This window comes from Oncorhynchus kisutch, unplaced genomic scaffold, assembly GCF_002021735.2.
Source record: "Oncorhynchus kisutch isolate 150728-3 unplaced genomic scaffold, Okis_V2 Okis05a-Okis16b_hom, whole genome shotgun sequence".
Classification (NCBI taxonomy): Eukaryota; Metazoa; Chordata; class Actinopteri; order Salmoniformes; family Salmonidae; genus Oncorhynchus; species Oncorhynchus kisutch.
Window position 1 is genome coordinate 2,686,233 of NW_022261982.1, and position 19,542 is coordinate 2,705,774.

A 19,542-nucleotide genomic window follows, 5' to 3' on the forward strand; every position below is an offset into this window, starting at 1 on the left:
CACAGCCTGGTACGGCAACTGCACTGCCCGCAACCGCAGGGCTCTCCAGAGGGTGGTGCGGTCTGTCCAACGCATCACCGGGGGGGCAATCTACCTGCCCTCCAGGACACCTACAGCTCTCAATGTCACAGTAAGGCCAAAACAATAATGAAGGACAACAACTACCCGAGCCACTGCCTGTTTACCCCGCTATCATCCAGAAGGTGAGGTCAGTACAGGTGCATCAAAGCTAGGGCCGAGAGACTGAAAAATGTCTTCTATCTGAAGGCCATCAGACTGTTAAATAGCCATCACTAGCACATTAGAGGCTGCTGCCCTATATACATAGACTTGAACTCACTGGCCACTTTAATAATGCAACACTAGTCACTTAATGTTTACATATTTTGCATGACTCATCTCATATGTATATACTGTATTGTATCCTATTCTACTGTATCTTAGTCTATGTATTACTCATCTCATATGTATATACTGTATTGTATTCTATTCTACTGTATCTTAGTCTATGTATTACTCATCTCATATGTATATACTGTATTGTATTCTATTCTACTGTATCTTAGTCTATGTATTACTCATCTCATATGTATATACTGTATTGTATTCTATTCTACTGTATCTTAGTCTATGTATTACTCATCTCATATGTATATACTGTATTGTATTCTATTCTACTGTATCTTAGTCTATGTATTACTCATCTCATATGTATATACTGTATTGTATTCTATTCTACTGTATCTTAGTCTATGTATTACTCATCTCATATGTATATACTGTATTGTATTCTATCCTACTGTATCTTAGTCTATGTATTACTCATCTCATATGTATATACTGAATTGTATTCTATTCTACTGTATCTTAGTCTATGTATTACTCATCTCATATGTATATACTGAATTGTATTCTATTCTACTGTATCTTAGTCTATGTATTACTCATCTCATATGTATATACTGTATTGTATCCTATTCTACTGTATCTTAGTCTATGTATTACTCATCTCATATGTATATACTGTATTGTATCCTATTCTACTGTATCTTAGTCTATGTATTACTCATCTCATATGTATATACTGTATTGTATCCTATTCTACTGTATCTTAGTCTATGTATTACTCATCTCATATGTATATACTGTATTATATTCTACTGTATCTTAGTCTATGTATTACTCATCTCATATGTATATACTGTATTCTATCCTATTCTACTGTATCTTAGTCTATGTATTACTCATCTCATATGTATATACTGTATTCTATCCTATTCTACTGTATCTTAGTCTATGTATTACTCATCTCATATGTGTATACTGTATTCTATTCTACTGTATCTTAGTCTATGTATTACTCATCTCATATGTATATACTGTATTGTATCCTATTCTACTGTATCTTAGTCTATGTATTACTCATCTCATATGTATATACTGTATTATATTCTACTGTATCTTAGTCTATGTATTACTCATCTCATATGTATATACTGTATTCTATCCTATTCTACTGTATCTTAGTCTATGTATTACTCATCTCATATGTATATACTGTATTCTATCCTATTCTACTGTATCTTAGTCTATGTATTACTCATCTCATATGTGTATACTGTATTCTATTCTACTGTATCTTAGTCTATGTATTACTCATCTCATATGTATATACTGTATTGTATCCTATTCTACTGTATCTTAGTCTATGTATTACTCATCTCATATGTATATACTGTATTGTATCCTATTCTACTGTATCTTAGTCTATGTATTACTCATCTCATATGTATATACTGTATTGTATCCTATTCTACTGTATCTTAGTCTATGTATTACTCATCTCATATGTGTATACTGTATTCTATTCTACTGTATCTTAGTCTATGTATTACTCATCTCATATGTATATACTGTATTGTATCCTATTCTACTGTATCTTAGTCTATGTATTACTCATCTCATATGTATATACTGTATTGTATCCTATTCTACTGTATCTTAGTCTATGTATTACTCATCTCATATGTATATACTGTATCCTATTCTACTGTATCTTAGTCTATGTATTACTCATCTCATATGTATATACTGTATTCTATCCTATTCTACTGTATCTTAGTCTATGTATTACTCATCTCATATGTATATACTGTATTGTATCCTATTCTACTGTATCTTAGTCTATGTATTACTCATCTCATATGTATATACTGTATTGTATCCTATTCTACTGTATCTTAGTCTATGTATTACTCATCTCATATGTATATACTGTATCCTATTCTACTGTATCTTAGTCTATGTATTACTCATCTCATATGTATATACTGTATTCTATCCTATTCTACTGTATCTTAGTCTATGTATTACTCATCTCATATGTATATACTGTATTGTATCCTATTCTACTGTATCTTAGTCTATGTATTACTCATCTCATATGTATATACTGTATTGTATCCTATTCTACTGTATCTTAGTCTATGTATTACTCATCTCATATGTATATACTGTATTCTATTCTATTCTACTGTATCTTAGTCTATGTATTACTCATCTCATATGTATATACTGTATTGTATCCTATTCTACTGTATCTTAGTCTATGTATTACTCATCTCATATGTATATACTGTATTGTATCCTATTCTACTGTATCTTAGTCTATGTATTACTCATCTCATATGTATATACTGTATTGTATCCTATTCTACTGTATCTTAGTCTATGTATTACTCATCTCATATGTATATACTGTATTGTATCCTATTCTACTGTATCTTAGTCTATGTATTACTCACCTCATATGTATATACTGTATTGTATCCTATTCTACTGTATCTTAGTCTATGTATTACTCATCTCATATGTATATACTGTATTGTATACTATTCTACTGTATCTTAGTCTATGTATTACTCATCTCATATGTATATACTGTATTGTATCCTATTCTACTGTATCTTAGTCTATGTATTACTCATCTCATATGTATATACTGTATTATATTCTACTGTATCTTAGTCTATGTATTACTCATCTCATATGTATATACTGTATTCTATCCTATTCTACTGTATCTTAGTCTATGTATTACTCATCTCATATGTATATACTGTATTCTATCCTATTCTACTGTATCTTAGTCTATGTATTACTCATCTCATATGTGTATACTGTATTCTATTCTACTGTATCTTAGTCTATGTATTACTCATCTCATATGTATATACTGTATTGTATCCTATTCTACTGTATCTTAGTCTATGTATTACTCATCTCATATGTATATACTGTATTATATTCTACTGTATCTTAGTCTATGTATTACTCATCTCATATGTATATACTGTATTCTATCCTATTCTACTGTATCTTAGTCTATGTATTACTCATCTCATATGTATATACTGTATTCTATCCTATTCTACTGTATCTTAGTCTATGTATTACTCATCTCATATGTGTATACTGTATTCTATTCTACTGTATCTTAGTCTATGTATTACTCATCTCATATGTGTATACTGTATTCTATTCTACTGTATCTTAGTCTATGTATTACTCATCTCATATGTATATACTGTATTGTATCCTATTCTACTGTATCTTAGTCTATGTATTACTCATCTCATATGTATATACTGTATTGTATCCTATTCTACTGTATCTTAGTCTATGTATTACTCATCTCATATGTATATACTGTATTGTATTCTATTCTACTGTATCTTAGTCTATGTATTACTCATCTCATATGTATATACTGTATTGTATCCTATTCTACTGTATCTTAGTCTATGTATTACTCATCTCATATGTGTATACTGTATTGTATCCTATTCTACTGTATCTTAGTCTATGTATTACTCATCTCATATGTATATACTGTATTGTATCCTATTCTACTGTATCTTAGTCTATGTATTACTCATCTCATATGTATATACTGTATTATATTCTACTGTATCTTAGTCTATGTATTACTCATCTCATATGTATATACTGTATTCTATCCTATTCTACTGTATCTTAGTCTATGTATTACTCATCTCATATGTATATACTGTATTCTATCCTATTCTACTGTATCTTAGTCTATGTATTACTCATCTCATATGTGTATACTGTATTCTATTCTACTGTATCTTAGTCTATGTATTACTCATCTCATATGTATATACTGTATTGTATCCTATTCTACTGTATCTTAGTCTATGTATTACTCATCTCATATGTATATACTGTATTATATTCTACTGTATCTTAGTCTATGTATTACTCATCTCATATGTATATACTGTATTCTATCCTATTCTACTGTATCTTAGTCTATGTATTACTCATCTCATATGTATATACTGTATTCTATCCTATTCTACTGTATCTTAGTCTATGTATTACTCATCTCATATGTGTATACTGTATTCTATTCTACTGTATCTTAGTCTATGTATTACTCATCTCATATGTATATACTGTATTGTATCCTATTCTACTGTATCTTAGTCTATGTATTACTCATCTCATATGTATATACTGTATTGTATCCTATTCTACTGTATCTTAGTCTATGTATTACTCATCTCATATGTATATACTGTATTGTATCCTATTCTACTGTATCTTAGTCTATGTATTACTCATCTCATATGTGTATACTGTATTCTATTCTACTGTATCTTAGTCTATGTATTACTCATCTCATATGTATATACTGTATTGTATCCTATTCTACTGTATCTTAGTCTATGTATTACTCATCTCATATGTATATACTGTATTGTATCCTATTCTACTGTATCTTAGTCTATGTATTACTCATCTCATATGTATATACTGTATCCTATTCTACTGTATCTTAGTCTATGTATTACTCATCTCATATGTATATACTGTATTCTATCCTATTCTACTGTATCTTAGTCTATGTATTACTCATCTCATATGTATATACTGTATTGTATCCTATTCTACTGTATCTTAGTCTATGTATTACTCATCTCATATGTATATACTGTATTGTATCCTATTCTACTGTATCTTAGTCTATGTATTACTCATCTCATATGTATATACTGTATCCTATTCTACTGTATCTTAGTCTATGTATTACTCATCTCATATGTATATACTGTATTCTATCCTATTCTACTGTATCTTAGTCTATGTATTACTCATCTCATATGTATATACTGTATTGTATCCTATTCTACTGTATCTTAGTCTATGTATTACTCATCTCATATGTATATACTGTATTGTATCCTATTCTACTGTATCTTAGTCTATGTATTACTCATCTCATATGTATATACTGTATTCTATTCTATTCTACTGTATCTTAGTCTATGTATTACTCATCTCATATGTATATACTGTATTGTATCCTATTCTACTGTATCTTAGTCTATGTATTACTCATCTCATATGTATATACTGTATTGTATCCTATTCTACTGTATCTTAGTCTATGTATTACTCATCTCATATGTATATACTGTATTGTATCCTATTCTACTGTATCTTAGTCTATGTATTACTCATCTCATATGTATATACTGTATTGTATCCTATTCTACTGTATCTTAGTCTATGTATTACTCACCTCATATGTATATACTGTATTGTATCCTATTCTACTGTATCTTAGTCTATGTATTACTCATCTCATATGTATATACTGTATTGTATACTATTCTACTGTATCTTAGTCTATGTATTACTCATCTCATATGTATATACTGTATTGTATCCTATTCTACTGTATCTTAGTCTATGTATTACTCATCTCATATGTATATACTGTATTATATTCTACTGTATCTTAGTCTATGTATTACTCATCTCATATGTATATACTGTATTCTATCCTATTCTACTGTATCTTAGTCTATGTATTACTCATCTCATATGTATATACTGTATTCTATCCTATTCTACTGTATCTTAGTCTATGTATTACTCATCTCATATGTGTATACTGTATTCTATTCTACTGTATCTTAGTCTATGTATTACTCATCTCATATGTATATACTGTATTGTATCCTATTCTACTGTATCTTAGTCTATGTATTACTCATCTCATATGTATATACTGTATTATATTCTACTGTATCTTAGTCTATGTATTACTCATCTCATATGTATATACTGTATTCTATCCTATTCTACTGTATCTTAGTCTATGTATTACTCATCTCATATGTATATACTGTATTCTATCCTATTCTACTGTATCTTAGTCTATGTATTACTCATCTCATATGTATATACTGTATTCTATCCTATTCTACTGTATCTTAGTCTATGTATTACTCATCTCATATGTATATACTGTATTCTATCCTATTCTACTGTATCTTAGTCTATGTATTACTCATCTCATATGTGTATACTGTATTCTATTCTACTGTATCTTAGTCTATGTATTACTCATCTCATATGTATATACTGTATTGTATCCTATTCTACTGTATCTTAGTCTATGTATTACTCATCTCATATGTATATACTGTATTGTATCCTATTCTACTGTATCTTAGTCTATGTATTACTCATCTCATATGTATATACTGTATTGTATCCTATTCTACTGTATCTTAGTCTATGTATTACTCATCTCATATGTGTATACTGTATTCTATTCTACTGTATCTTAGTCTATGTATTACTCATCTCATATGTATATACTGTATTGTATCCTATTCTACTGTATCTTAGTCTATGTATTACTCATCTCATATGTATATACTGTATTGTATCCTATTCTACTGTATCTTAGTCTATGTATTACTCATCTCATATGTATATACTGTATCCTATTCTACTGTATCTTAGTCTATGTATTACTCATCTCATATGTATATACTGTATTCTATCCTATTCTACTGTATCTTAGTCTATGTATTACTCATCTCATATGTATATACTGTATTGTATCCTATTCTACTGTATCTTAGTCTATGTATTACTCATCTCATATGTATATACTGTATTGTATCCTATTCTACTGTATCTTAGTCTATGTATTACTCATCTCATATGTATATACTGTATCCTATTCTACTGTATCTTAGTCTATGTATTACTCATCTCATATGTATATACTGTATTCTATCCTATTCTACTGTATCTTAGTCTATGTATTACTCATCTCATATGTATATACTGTATTGTATCCTATTCTACTGTATCTTAGTCTATGTATTACTCATCTCATATGTATATACTGTATTGTATCCTATTCTACTGTATCTTAGTCTATGTATTACTCATCTCATATGTATATACTGTATTCTATTCTATTCTACTGTATCTTAGTCTATGTATTACTCATCTCATATGTATATACTGTATTGTATCCTATTCTACTGTATCTTAGTCTATGTATTACTCATCTCATATGTATATACTGTATTGTATCCTATTCTACTGTATCTTAGTCTATGTATTACTCATCTCATATGTATATACTGTATTGTATCCTATTCTACTGTATCTTAGTCTATGTATTACTCATCTCATATGTATATACTGTATTGTATCCTATTCTACTGTATCTTAGTCTATGTATTACTCACCTCATATGTATATACTGTATTGTATCCTATTCTACTGTATCTTAGTCTATGTATTACTCATCTCATATGTATATACTGTATTGTATACTATTCTACTGTATCTTAGTCTATGTATTACTCATCTCATATGTATATACTGTATTGTATCCTATTCTACTGTATCTTAGTCTATGTATTACTCATCTCATATGTATATACTGTATTATATTCTACTGTATCTTAGTCTATGTATTACTCATCTCATATGTATATACTGTATTCTATCCTATTCTACTGTATCTTAGTCTATGTATTACTCATCTCATATGTATATACTGTATTCTATCCTATTCTACTGTATCTTAGTCTATGTATTACTCATCTCATATGTGTATACTGTATTCTATTCTACTGTATCTTAGTCTATGTATTACTCATCTCATATGTATATACTGTATTGTATCCTATTCTACTGTATCTTAGTCTATGTATTACTCATCTCATATGTATATACTGTATTATATTCTACTGTATCTTAGTCTATGTATTACTCATCTCATATGTATATACTGTATTCTATCCTATTCTACTGTATCTTAGTCTATGTATTACTCATCTCATATGTATATACTGTATTCTATCCTATTCTACTGTATCTTAGTCTATGTATTACTCATCTCATATGTGTATACTGTATTCTATTCTACTGTATCTTAGTCTATGTATTACTCATCTCATATGTGTATACTGTATTCTATTCTACTGTATCTTAGTCTATGTATTACTCATCTCATATGTATATACTGTATTGTATCCTATTCTACTGTATCTTAGTCTATGTATTACTCATCTCATATGTATATACTGTATTGTATCCTATTCTACTGTATCTTAGTCTATGTATTACTCATCTCATATGTATATACTGTATCCTATTCTACTGTATCTTAGTCTATGTATTACTCATCTCATATGTATATACTGTATTCTATCCTATTCTACTGTATCTTAGTCTATGTATTACTCATCTCATATGTATATACTGTATTGTATCCTATTCTACTGTATCTTAGTCTATGTATTACTCATCTCATATGTATATACTGTATTGTATCCTATTCTACTGTATCTTAGTCTATGTATTACTCATCTCATATGTATATACTGTATCCTATTCTACTGTATCTTAGTCTATGTATTACTCATCTCATATGTATATACTGTATTCTATCCTATTCTACTGTATCTTAGTCTATGTATTACTCATCTCATATGTATATACTGTATTGTATCCTATTCTACTGTATCTTAGTCTATGTATTACTCATCTCATATGTATATACTGTATTGTATCCTATTCTACTGTATCTTAGTCTATGTATTACTCATCTCATATGTATATACTGTATTCTATTCTATTCTACTGTATCTTAGTCTATGTATTACTCATCTCATATGTATATACTGTATTGTATCCTATTCTACTGTATCTTAGTCTATGTATTACTCATCTCATATGTATATACTGTATTGTATCCTATTCTACTGTATCTTAGTCTATGTATTACTCATCTCATATGTATATACTGTATTGTATCCTATTCTACTGTATCTTAGTCTATGTATTACTCACCTCATATGTATATACTGTATTGTATCCTATTCTACTGTATCTTAGTCTATGTATTACTCATCTCATATGTATATACTGTATTGTATACTATTCTACTGTATCTTAGTCTATGTATTACTCATCTCATATGTATATACTGTATTGTATCCTATTCTACTGTATCTTAGTCTATGTATTACTCATCTCATATGTATATACTGTATTGTATCCTATTCTACTGTATCTTAGTCTATGTATTACTCATCTCATATGTATATACTGTATTGTATACTATTCTACTGTATCTTAGTCTATGTATTACTCATCTCATATGTATATACTGTATTGTATCCTATTCTACTGTATCTTAGTCTATGTATTACTCATCTCATATGTATATACTGTATTGTATCCTATTCTACTGTATCTTAGTCTATGTATTACTCATCTCATATGTATATACTGTATTGTATCCTATTCTACTGTATCTTAGTCTATGTATTACTCATCTCATATGTATATACTGTATCCTATTCTACTGTATCTTAGTCTATGTATTACTCATCTCATATGTATATACTGTATTGTATTCTATTCTACTGTATCTTAGTCTATGTATTACTCATCTCATATGTATATACTGTATTGTATCCTATTCTACTGTATCTTAGTCTATGTATTACTCATCTCATATGTATATACTGTATCCTATTCTACTGTATCTTAGTCTATGCCGCTCGTCTAAATATTTATATATTCTTAATTCCATTCCTTTACTTTAGATTTGTGCGTATTGTGTGTATTGTGTGTATTGTGTGTATTGTTGTGAAATGGTTAGATATTACTTGCTAGTTATTACTGCACTGTGGAGCTAGAAATACAAGCATTTTGATATACCTGCAATAACATTTGCTAAACACATGCAACACATGCATCTTGCCATCTTTATGTAATACATGTATCACTAGCCACCAATAACATTTGATTTGATTTGAGATGAATTCACTTTTTTCAGGTAAACTGGCAAAGTAGGCCAATGTATCACAGTGTAATATGACTGGCTGAACTTCCAGCCTATGGCTTAAGTCTGCCACCATAGAAATAGGATCAATGCACTCCCCTTTGACAGGGTGACTCTTTTCTTTCTCTGTAGAAGAACACAATTAAATCATTTATCAGAGGAGGTGTGATAACCAAGATCTTCAATTTCAACAGCCTTACCCCACCCCTTTGCTTGGTAAGATGAGCGATGGGCTAGAGAATCTGATTGTCCCTTCAAAGGGGCAATCTCCAGTTCAAACAATAACAAAGCGCCACCCTGCCACTATTTTGGGGGAAAAAAGCATAGGGATGGAGCTGGATAAATGTAACCACTCTCAAATTCATAGACAGAGCTACTTAATATAATGTTTACATAGCCTACATTACTCATCTCATATGTATATGTATATACTGTACTCTATATCATCTACTGCATCTTGCCATCTTTATGTAATACATGTATCACTAGCCACTTTATGTTTATATACCCTACATTACTCATCTCATATGTATATACTGTACTCTATACCATCTACTGCATCTTGCCTATGCCGTTCTGTACCATCACTCATTCATATATCTTTATGTACATATTCTTTATCCCTTTACACTTGTGTGTATAAGGTAGTAGTTGTGGAATTGTTAGGTTAGATTACTCGTTGGTTATTACTGCATTGTCGGAACTAGAAGCACAAGCATTTCGCTACACTCGCATTAACATCCGCTAACCATGTGTATGTGACAAATACATTTGATTTGATTTGATTTGAGCTATGAATGCAAGGACTGACTACATAATATCAAAGTTATAGTAAAAAAACAATTAAATTGTTTACAAACAAAGGAGTAAAACATGTTTATATTTTTGGTTCTGGGGGGGTTAGACAGTTGAACAAAGCTCATGAGACGTTTGTTTATAGGTTATATTCCTGAAGAATCATGGCTAATATATAAATAATTTACAAGTCTAAAAATGGATGTAGCATTCATAGATTGCTCCTTTAACAGAGTGTGTCAGGGTGAGTAGAGATGACAGGTCTAGTCCATGTCTTATTTAGTGTGATGGTGACTGGGTGTGTATTTATATTCACACAGTTGGGTGTTTGTCAGAGGGGGACGGTAGCTGAACTTGGTCTGCCTTTCACTGACTGGGGAGAGGGGTTTCGCTATGGACTGCTGGTGTAATGTGATTGGCCTGACTGAAACATGGCTTAAGCCTGATGAATTTACTGTTTTAAATGAGGCCTCACCTCCTGGCTACACTAGTGACCATATCCCCCGTGCATCCCGCAAAGGCGGAGGTGTTGCTAACATTTACGATAGCAAATTTCAATTTACAAAAAAAAAAATGACATTTTCGTCTTTTGAGCTTCTAGTCATGAAATCTATGCAGCCTACTCAATCACTTTTTATAGCTACTGTTTACAGGCCTCCTGGGCCATATACAGCGTTTCTCACTGAGTTCCCTGAATTCCTATCGGACCTTGTAGTCATAGCAGATAATATTCTAATCTTTGGTGACTTTAATATTCACATGGAAAAGTCCACAGACCCACTCCAAAAGGCTTTCGGAGCCATCATCGACTCAGTGGGTTTTGTCCAACATGTCTCTGGACCCACTCACTGTCACAGTCATACGCTGGACCTAGTTTTGTCCCATGGAATAAATGTGGTGGATCTTAATGTTTTTCCTCATAATCCTGGACTATCGGACCACCATTTTATTACGTTTGCAATTGCAACAAATAATCTGCTTAGACCCCAACCAAGGAACATCAAAAGTCGTGCTATAAATTCACAGACAACACAAAGATTCCTTGATGCCCTTCCAGACTCCCTCTGCCTACCCAAGGACGCCAGAGGACAAAAATCAGTTAACCACCTAACTGAGGATCTCAATCTAACCTTGCGCAATACCCTAGATGCAGTTGCACCCCTAAAAACTAAAAAAATGTCTCATAAGAAACTAGCTCCCTGGTACACAGAAAATACCCGAGCTCTGAAGCAAGCTTCCAGAAAATTGGAACGGAAATGGCGCCACACCAAACTGGAAGTCTTCCGACTAGCTTGGAAGGACGGTACCGTGCAGTACCGTAGAGCCCTTACTGCTGCTCGATCATCCTATTTTTCTAACTTAATTGAGGAAAATAAGAACAATCCGAAATTCCTTTTTAATACTGTCGCAAAGCTAACTAAAAAGCAGCATTCCCCAAGAGAGGATGACTTTCACTTTAGCAGTGATAAATTCATGAACTTCTTTGAGGAAAAGATTATGATTATTAGAAAGCAAATTACGGACTCCTCTTTAAACCTGCGTATTCCTCCAAACCTCAGTTGTCCTGAGTCTGCACAACTCTGCCAGGACCTAGGATCAAGAGAGACGCTCAAGTGTTTTAGTACTATATCTCTTGACACAATGATGAAAATAATCATGGCCTCTAAACCTTCAAGCTGCATACTGGACCCTATTCCAACTAAACTACTGAAAGAGCTGCTTCCTGTGCTTGGCCCTCCTATGTTGAACATAATAAACGGCTCTCTATCCACTGGATGTGTACCAAACTCACTAAAAGTGGCAGTAATAAAGCCTCTCTTGAAAAAGCCAAACCTTGACCCAGAAAATATAAAAAACTATCGGCCTATATCGAATCTTCCATTCCTCTCAAAAATTTTAGAGAAGGCTGTTGCGCAGCAACTCACTGCCTTCCTGAAGACAAACAATGTATACGAAATGCTTCAGTCTGGTTTTAGACCCCATCATAGCACTGAGACGGCACTTGTGAAGGTGGTAAATGACATTTTAATGGCATCGGACCGAGGCTCTGCATCTGTCCTCGTGCTCCTAGACCTTAGTGCTGCTTTTGATACCATCGATCACCACATTCTTTTGGAGAGATTGGAAACCCAAATTGGTCTACACGGACATGTTCTGGCCTGGTTTAGATCTTATCTGTCGGAAAGATATCAGTTTGTCTCTGTGAATGGTTTGTCCTCTGACAAATCAACTGTAAATTTCGGTGTTCCTCAAGGTTCCGTTTTAGGACCACTATTGTTTTCACTATATAGTTTACCTCTTGGGGATGTTATTCGAAAACATAATGTAAACTTTCACTGCTATGCGGATGACACACAGCTGTACATTTCAATGAAACATGGTGAAGCCCCAAAATTGCCCTCGCTAGAAGCATGTGTTTCAGACATAAGGAAGTGGATGGCTGCAAACTTTCTACTATTAAACTCGGACAAAACAGAGATGCTTGTTCTAGGTCCCAAGAAACAAAGAGATCTTCTGTTGAATCTGACAATTAATCTTAATGGTTGTACAGTCGTCTCAAATAAAACTGTGAAGGACCTCGGCGTTACTCTGGACCCTGATCTCTCTTTTGAAGAACATATCAAGACCATTTCGAGGACAGCTTTTTTCCATCTACGTAACATTGCAAAAATCAGAAACTTTCTGTCCAAAAATGATGCAGAAAAATTAATCCATGCTTTTGTCACTTCTAGGTTAGACTACTGCAATGCTCTATTTTCCGGCTACCCGGATAAAGCACTAAATAAACTTCAGTTAGTGCTAAATACGGCTGCTAGAATCCTGACTAGAACCAAAAAATTTGATCATATTACTCCAGTGCTAGCCTCTCTACACTGGCTTCCTGTCAAAGCAAGGGCTGATTTCAAGGTTTTACTGCTAACCTACAAAGCATTACATGGGCTTGCTCCTACCTATCTCTCTGATTTGGTCCTGCCGTACATACCTATACGTACGCTACGGTCACAAGACGCAGGCCTCCTAATTGTCCCTAGAATTTCTAAGCAAACAGCTGGAGGCAGGGCTTTCTCCTATAGAGCTCCATTTTTATGGAACGGTCTGCCTACCCATGTCAGAGACGCAAACTCGGTCTCAACCTTTAAGTCTTTACTGAAGACTCATCTCTTCAGTGGGTCATATGATTGAGTGTAGTCTGGCCCAGGAGTGGGAAGGTGAACGGAAAGGCTCTGGAGCAACGAACCGACCTTGCTGTCTCTGCCTGGCCGGTTCCCCTCTTTCCACTGGGATTCTCTGCCTCTAACCCTATTACAGGGGCTGAGTCACTGGCTTGCTGGGGCTCTCTCATGCCGTCCCTGGAGGGGGTGCGTCACCTGAGTGGGTTGATTCACTGTTGTGGTCATCCTGTCTGGGTTGGCGCCCCCCCCCCCCTTGGGTTGTGCCGTGGCGGAGATCTTTGTGGGCTATACTCAGCCTTGTCTCAGGATGGTAAGTTGGTGGTTGAAGATATCCCTCTAGTGGTGTGGGGGCTGTGCTTTGGCAAAGTGGGTGGGGTTATATCCTTCCTGTTTGGCCCTGTCCGGGGGTGTCCTCGGCTGGGGCCACAGTGTCTCCTGACCCCTCCTGTCTCAGCCTCCAGTATTTATGCTGCAGTAGTTTATGTGTCGGGGGGCTGGGGTCAGTTTGTTATATCTGGAGTACTTCTCCTGTCCTATTCGGTGTCCTGTGTGAATCTAAGTGTGCGTTCTCTAATTCTCTCCTTCTCTCTTTCTTTTTCTCTCTCGGAGGACCTGAGCCCTAGGACCATGCCCCAGGACTACCTGACATGATGACTCCTTGCTGTCCCCAGTCCACCTGGCCATGCTGCTGTTCCAGTTTCAACTGACCTGAGCCCTAGGACCATGCCCCAGGACTACCTGACATGATGACTCCTTGCTGTCCCCAGTCTACCTGGCCATGCTGCTGCTCCAGTTTCAACTTCCACCTGACTGTGCTGCTGCTCTAGTTTCAACTGTTCTGCCTTACTATTATTCGACCATGCTGGTCATTTATGAACATTGAACATCTTGGCCATGTTCTGTTATAATCTCCACCCGGCACAGCCAGAAGAGGACTGGCCACCCCACATAGCCTGGTTCCTCTCTAGGTTTCTTCCTAGGTATTGGCCTTTCTAGGGAGTTTTTCCTAGCCACCGTGCTTCTACACCTGCATTGCTTGCTGTTTGGGGTTTTAGGCTGGGTTTCTGTACAGCACTTTGAGATATCAGCTGATGTACGAAGGGCTATATAAATAAATTTGATTTGATTTTATTTAATGTCTGCACTCCATAGAGTGACTCTCTTACTCTAAAAGGCCCAACAAAGACTGACTTTATTATAAAATTCCTGCTTGTTTCAGAGGGGCCATTTTTGTCTTGACAGTATTATTCACATGAATTCTGAGAAGAAGCTACGTTTGATCCTGCTCTCACTGTCTGGGACAGTTGAAAATAGTCAAAGAAAGAGGAATTGGAAGAGAATTGTGTTATGTGTAGGCTATAAAGTTGTGTTGTTATGTATAGGCTATAAAGTTGTGTTGTTATGTGTAGGCTATAAAGTTGTGTTGTTATGTGTAGGCTATAAGGTTGTTTTGTTATGTGTAGGCTATAAGGTTGTGTTGTTATGTGTAGGCTATAAGGTTGTGTTGTTATGTATAGGCTATAAAGTTGTGTTGTTATGTGTAGGCTATAAAGTTGTGTTGTTATGTGTAGGCTATAAAGTTGTGTTGTTATGTGTATGCTATAAAGTTGTGTTGTCATGTGTAGGCTATAAAGTTGTGTTGTTATGTGTAGGCTATAAGATTGTGTTGTTATGTGTAGGCTATAAAGTTGTGTTGTTATGTGTAGGCTATAAGGTTGTGTTGTTATGTGTAGGCTATAAGGTTGTGTTGTTATGTGTAGGCTATAAGGTTGTGTTGTTATGTGTAGGCTATAAAGTTGTGTTAGGTGTAGGCTATAATGTTGTGTTGTTATGTATAGGCTATAAAGTTGTTATGTGTAGGCTATAAGGTTGTGTTGTTATGTATAGGCTATAAAGTTGTGTTGTTATGTATAGACTATAAAGTTGTGTTGTTATGTATAGACTATAAAGTTGTGTTGTTATGTGTAGGCTATAAAGTTGTGTTGCTATGTGTAGGCTATAAGGTTGTGTTGTTATGTGTAGGCTATAAGGTTGTGTTGTTATGTGTAGGCTATAAGGTTGTGTTGTTATGTATAGACTATAAAGTTGTGTTGTTATGTGTAGGCTATAAAGTTGTGTTGTTATGTGTAGGCTATAAGGTTGTGTTGTTATGTGTAGGCTATAAGGTTGTGTTGTTATGTGTAGGCTATAAGGTTGTGTTGTTATGTATAGGCTATAAAGTTGTTATGTGTAGGCTATACGGTTGTGTTGTTATGTATAGGCTATAAAGTTGTGTTGTTATGTATAGACTATAAAGTTGTGTTGTTATGTATAGACTATAAAGTTGTGTTGTTATGTGTAGGCTATAAAGTTGTGTTGCTATGTGTAGGCTATAAGGTTGTGTTGTTATGTGTAGGCTATAAGGTTGTGTTGTTATGTGTAGGCTATAAGGTTGTGTTGTTATGTGTAGGCTATAAGGTTGTGTTGTTATGTATAGACTATAAAGTTGTGTTGTTATGTGTAGGCTATAAAGTTGTGTTGTTATGTGTAGGCTATAAGGTTGTGTTGTTATGTGTAGGCTATAAGGTTGTGTTGTTATGTGTAGGCTATAAGGTTGTGTTGTTATGTATAGGCTATAAAGTTGTGTTGATATGTATAGACTATAAAGTTGTGTTGTTATGTATAGACTATAAAGTTGTGTTGTTATGTGTAGGCTATAAAGTTGTGTTGCTATGTGTAGGCTATAAAGTTGTGTTGTTATGTATAGACTATAAAGTTGTGTTGTTATGTGTAGGCTATAAAGTTGTGTTGTTATGTGTAGGCTATAAAGTTGTGTTGTTATGTGTAGGCTATAAGGTTGTGTTGTTATGTATAGGCTATAAAGTTGTGTTGTTATGTGTAGGCTATAAAGTTGTGTTGTTATGTATAGACTATAAAGTTGTGTTGTTATGTGTAGGCTATAAAGTTGTGTTGCTATGTGTAGGCTATAAAGCCTGGCATGGCTTCACATACTGTATATACTGTAGAAAATGCATGTTGTGTTTTACCAAGCAACCATTTTGTGCTCTAGATTAAACCCAAAAACTGGAGTTTTCATGACGACATCAAGACATCCGTTGAAAGACATCATTTTCTGTCTTTTGTCAGAAGGAAACAAACAGCCAGATTTGAGTCCCTTTACACCTTTAGGGTATCAAACTCATTCCACGCGAGTGTGTGCGGGTTCTCACTCTTTCCTTGTACTTAATTGGTCAATGTGTTGGACACTGTGCTATCTAACCTCCAAACAAGCTTCAATGCCATACAGCACTCCTTCCGTGGCCTCCAACTGCTCTTAAACGCTAGTAAAACCAAATGCATGCTTTTCAACCGGTCGCTGCCTGCACCCGCATGCCCGACTAGCATCACCACCCTGGATGGTTCCGACCTAGAATATGTGGACGTCTATAAGTACCTAGGTGTCTGGCTAGACTGCAAACTCTCCTTCCAGACTCATATCAAACATCTCCAATCGAAAATCAAATCAAGAGTCGGCTTTCTATTCCGCAACAAAGCCTCCTTCACTCACGCCGCCAAGCTTACCCTAGTAAAACTGACTATCCTACCGATCCTCGACTTCGGCGATGTCATCTACAAAATGGCTTCCAACACTCTACTCAGCAAACTGGATGCAGTTTATCACAGTGCCATCCGTTTTGTCACTAAAGCACCTTATACCACCCACCACTGCGACTTGTATGCTCTAGTCGGCTGGCCCTCGCTACATATTCGTCGCCAGACCCACTGGCTCCAGGTCATCTACAAGTCCATGCTAGGTAAAGCTCTGCCTTATCTCAGCTCACTGGTCACGATGGCAACACCCATCCGTAGCACGCGCTCCAGCAGGTGTATCTCACTGATCATCCCTAAAGCCAACACCTCATTTGGCCGCCTTTCGTTCCTTTCGTTCCAGTACGCTGCCTGTGACTGGAACGAATTGCAAAAATCGCTGAAGTTGGAGACTTTTATCTCCCTCACCAACTTCAAACATCAGCTATCTGAGCAGCTAACCGATCGCTGCAGCTGTACATAGTCTATTGGTAAATAGCCCACCCTTTTTCACCTACCTCATCCCCATACTGTTTTTATTTATTTACTTTTCTGCTCTTTTGCACACCAATATCTCTACCTGTACATGACCATCTGATCATTCATCACTCCAGTGTTCATCTGCAAAATTGTAATTATTTGCCTACCTCCTCATGCCTTTTGCACACATTGTATATAGACTCCCCCTTTGTTTTCTACTGTGTTATTGACTTGTTAATTGTTTACTCCATGTGTAACTCTTTGTTGTCTGCTCACACTGCTATGCTTTATCTTGGCCAGGTCGCAGTTGCAAATGAGAACTTGTTCTCAACTAGCCTACCTGGTTAAATAAAGGTGTTCTCAACTAGCCTCCCTGGTTAAATAAAGGTGTTCTCAACTAGCCTACCTGGTTAAATAAAGGTGTTCTCAACTAGCCTACCTGGTTAAATAAAGGTGTTCTCAACTAGCCTACCTGGTTAAATAAAGGTGTTCTCAACTAGCCTACCTGGTTAAATAAAGGTGTTCTCAACTAGCCTACCTGGTTAAATAAAGGTGTTCTCAACTAGCCTACCTGGTTAAATAAAGGTGTTCTCAACTAGCCTCCCTGGTTAAATAAAGGTGTTCTCAACTAGCCTACCTGGTTAAATAAAGGTGTTCTCAACTAGCCTACCTGGTTAAATAAAGGTGTTCTCAACTAGCCTACCTGGTTAAATAAAGGTGTTCTCAACTAGCCTACCTGGTTAAATAAAGGTGTTCTCAACTAGCCTACCTGGTTAAATAAAGGTGTTCTCAACTAGCCTACCTGGTTAAATAAAGGTGTTCTCAACTAGCCTACCTGGTTAAATAAAGGTGTTCTCAACTAGCCTACCTGGTTAAATAAAGGTGTTCTCAACTAGCCTACCTGGTTAAATAAAGGTGTTCTCAACTAGCCTACCTGGTTAAATAAAGGTGAAATAAAATTTTTTTAAATAAATAAAAATGAAGGTCACTGATTGGTTAGGAACTCCCCTCACCTGGTTGTCTAGGTTTTAATTGGACACAGATTGAACGTGACCAGCAGACACTCGGCCTTCCATGGGATGAGTTTGACACCCCTGAGTCTACACTTTTAGGGTGCCATTTCTATTAGGCTGTGTGAGCCCTCCGTTCTCCTCAACACTGAACCTCACACCCTGACCAGATAAGTAAAGGGCCAAAACCAATCTGTCTTAGACTGGAGGTCTGCCTGTGGATGGTCTGATCTAATCATCTCAGTGAGAGAAAAAAGTTCCGTTGGCTTCAGTCCCTGCATCAGTCACAGTGTGCTGCTGTGACAATGTGAGGAGG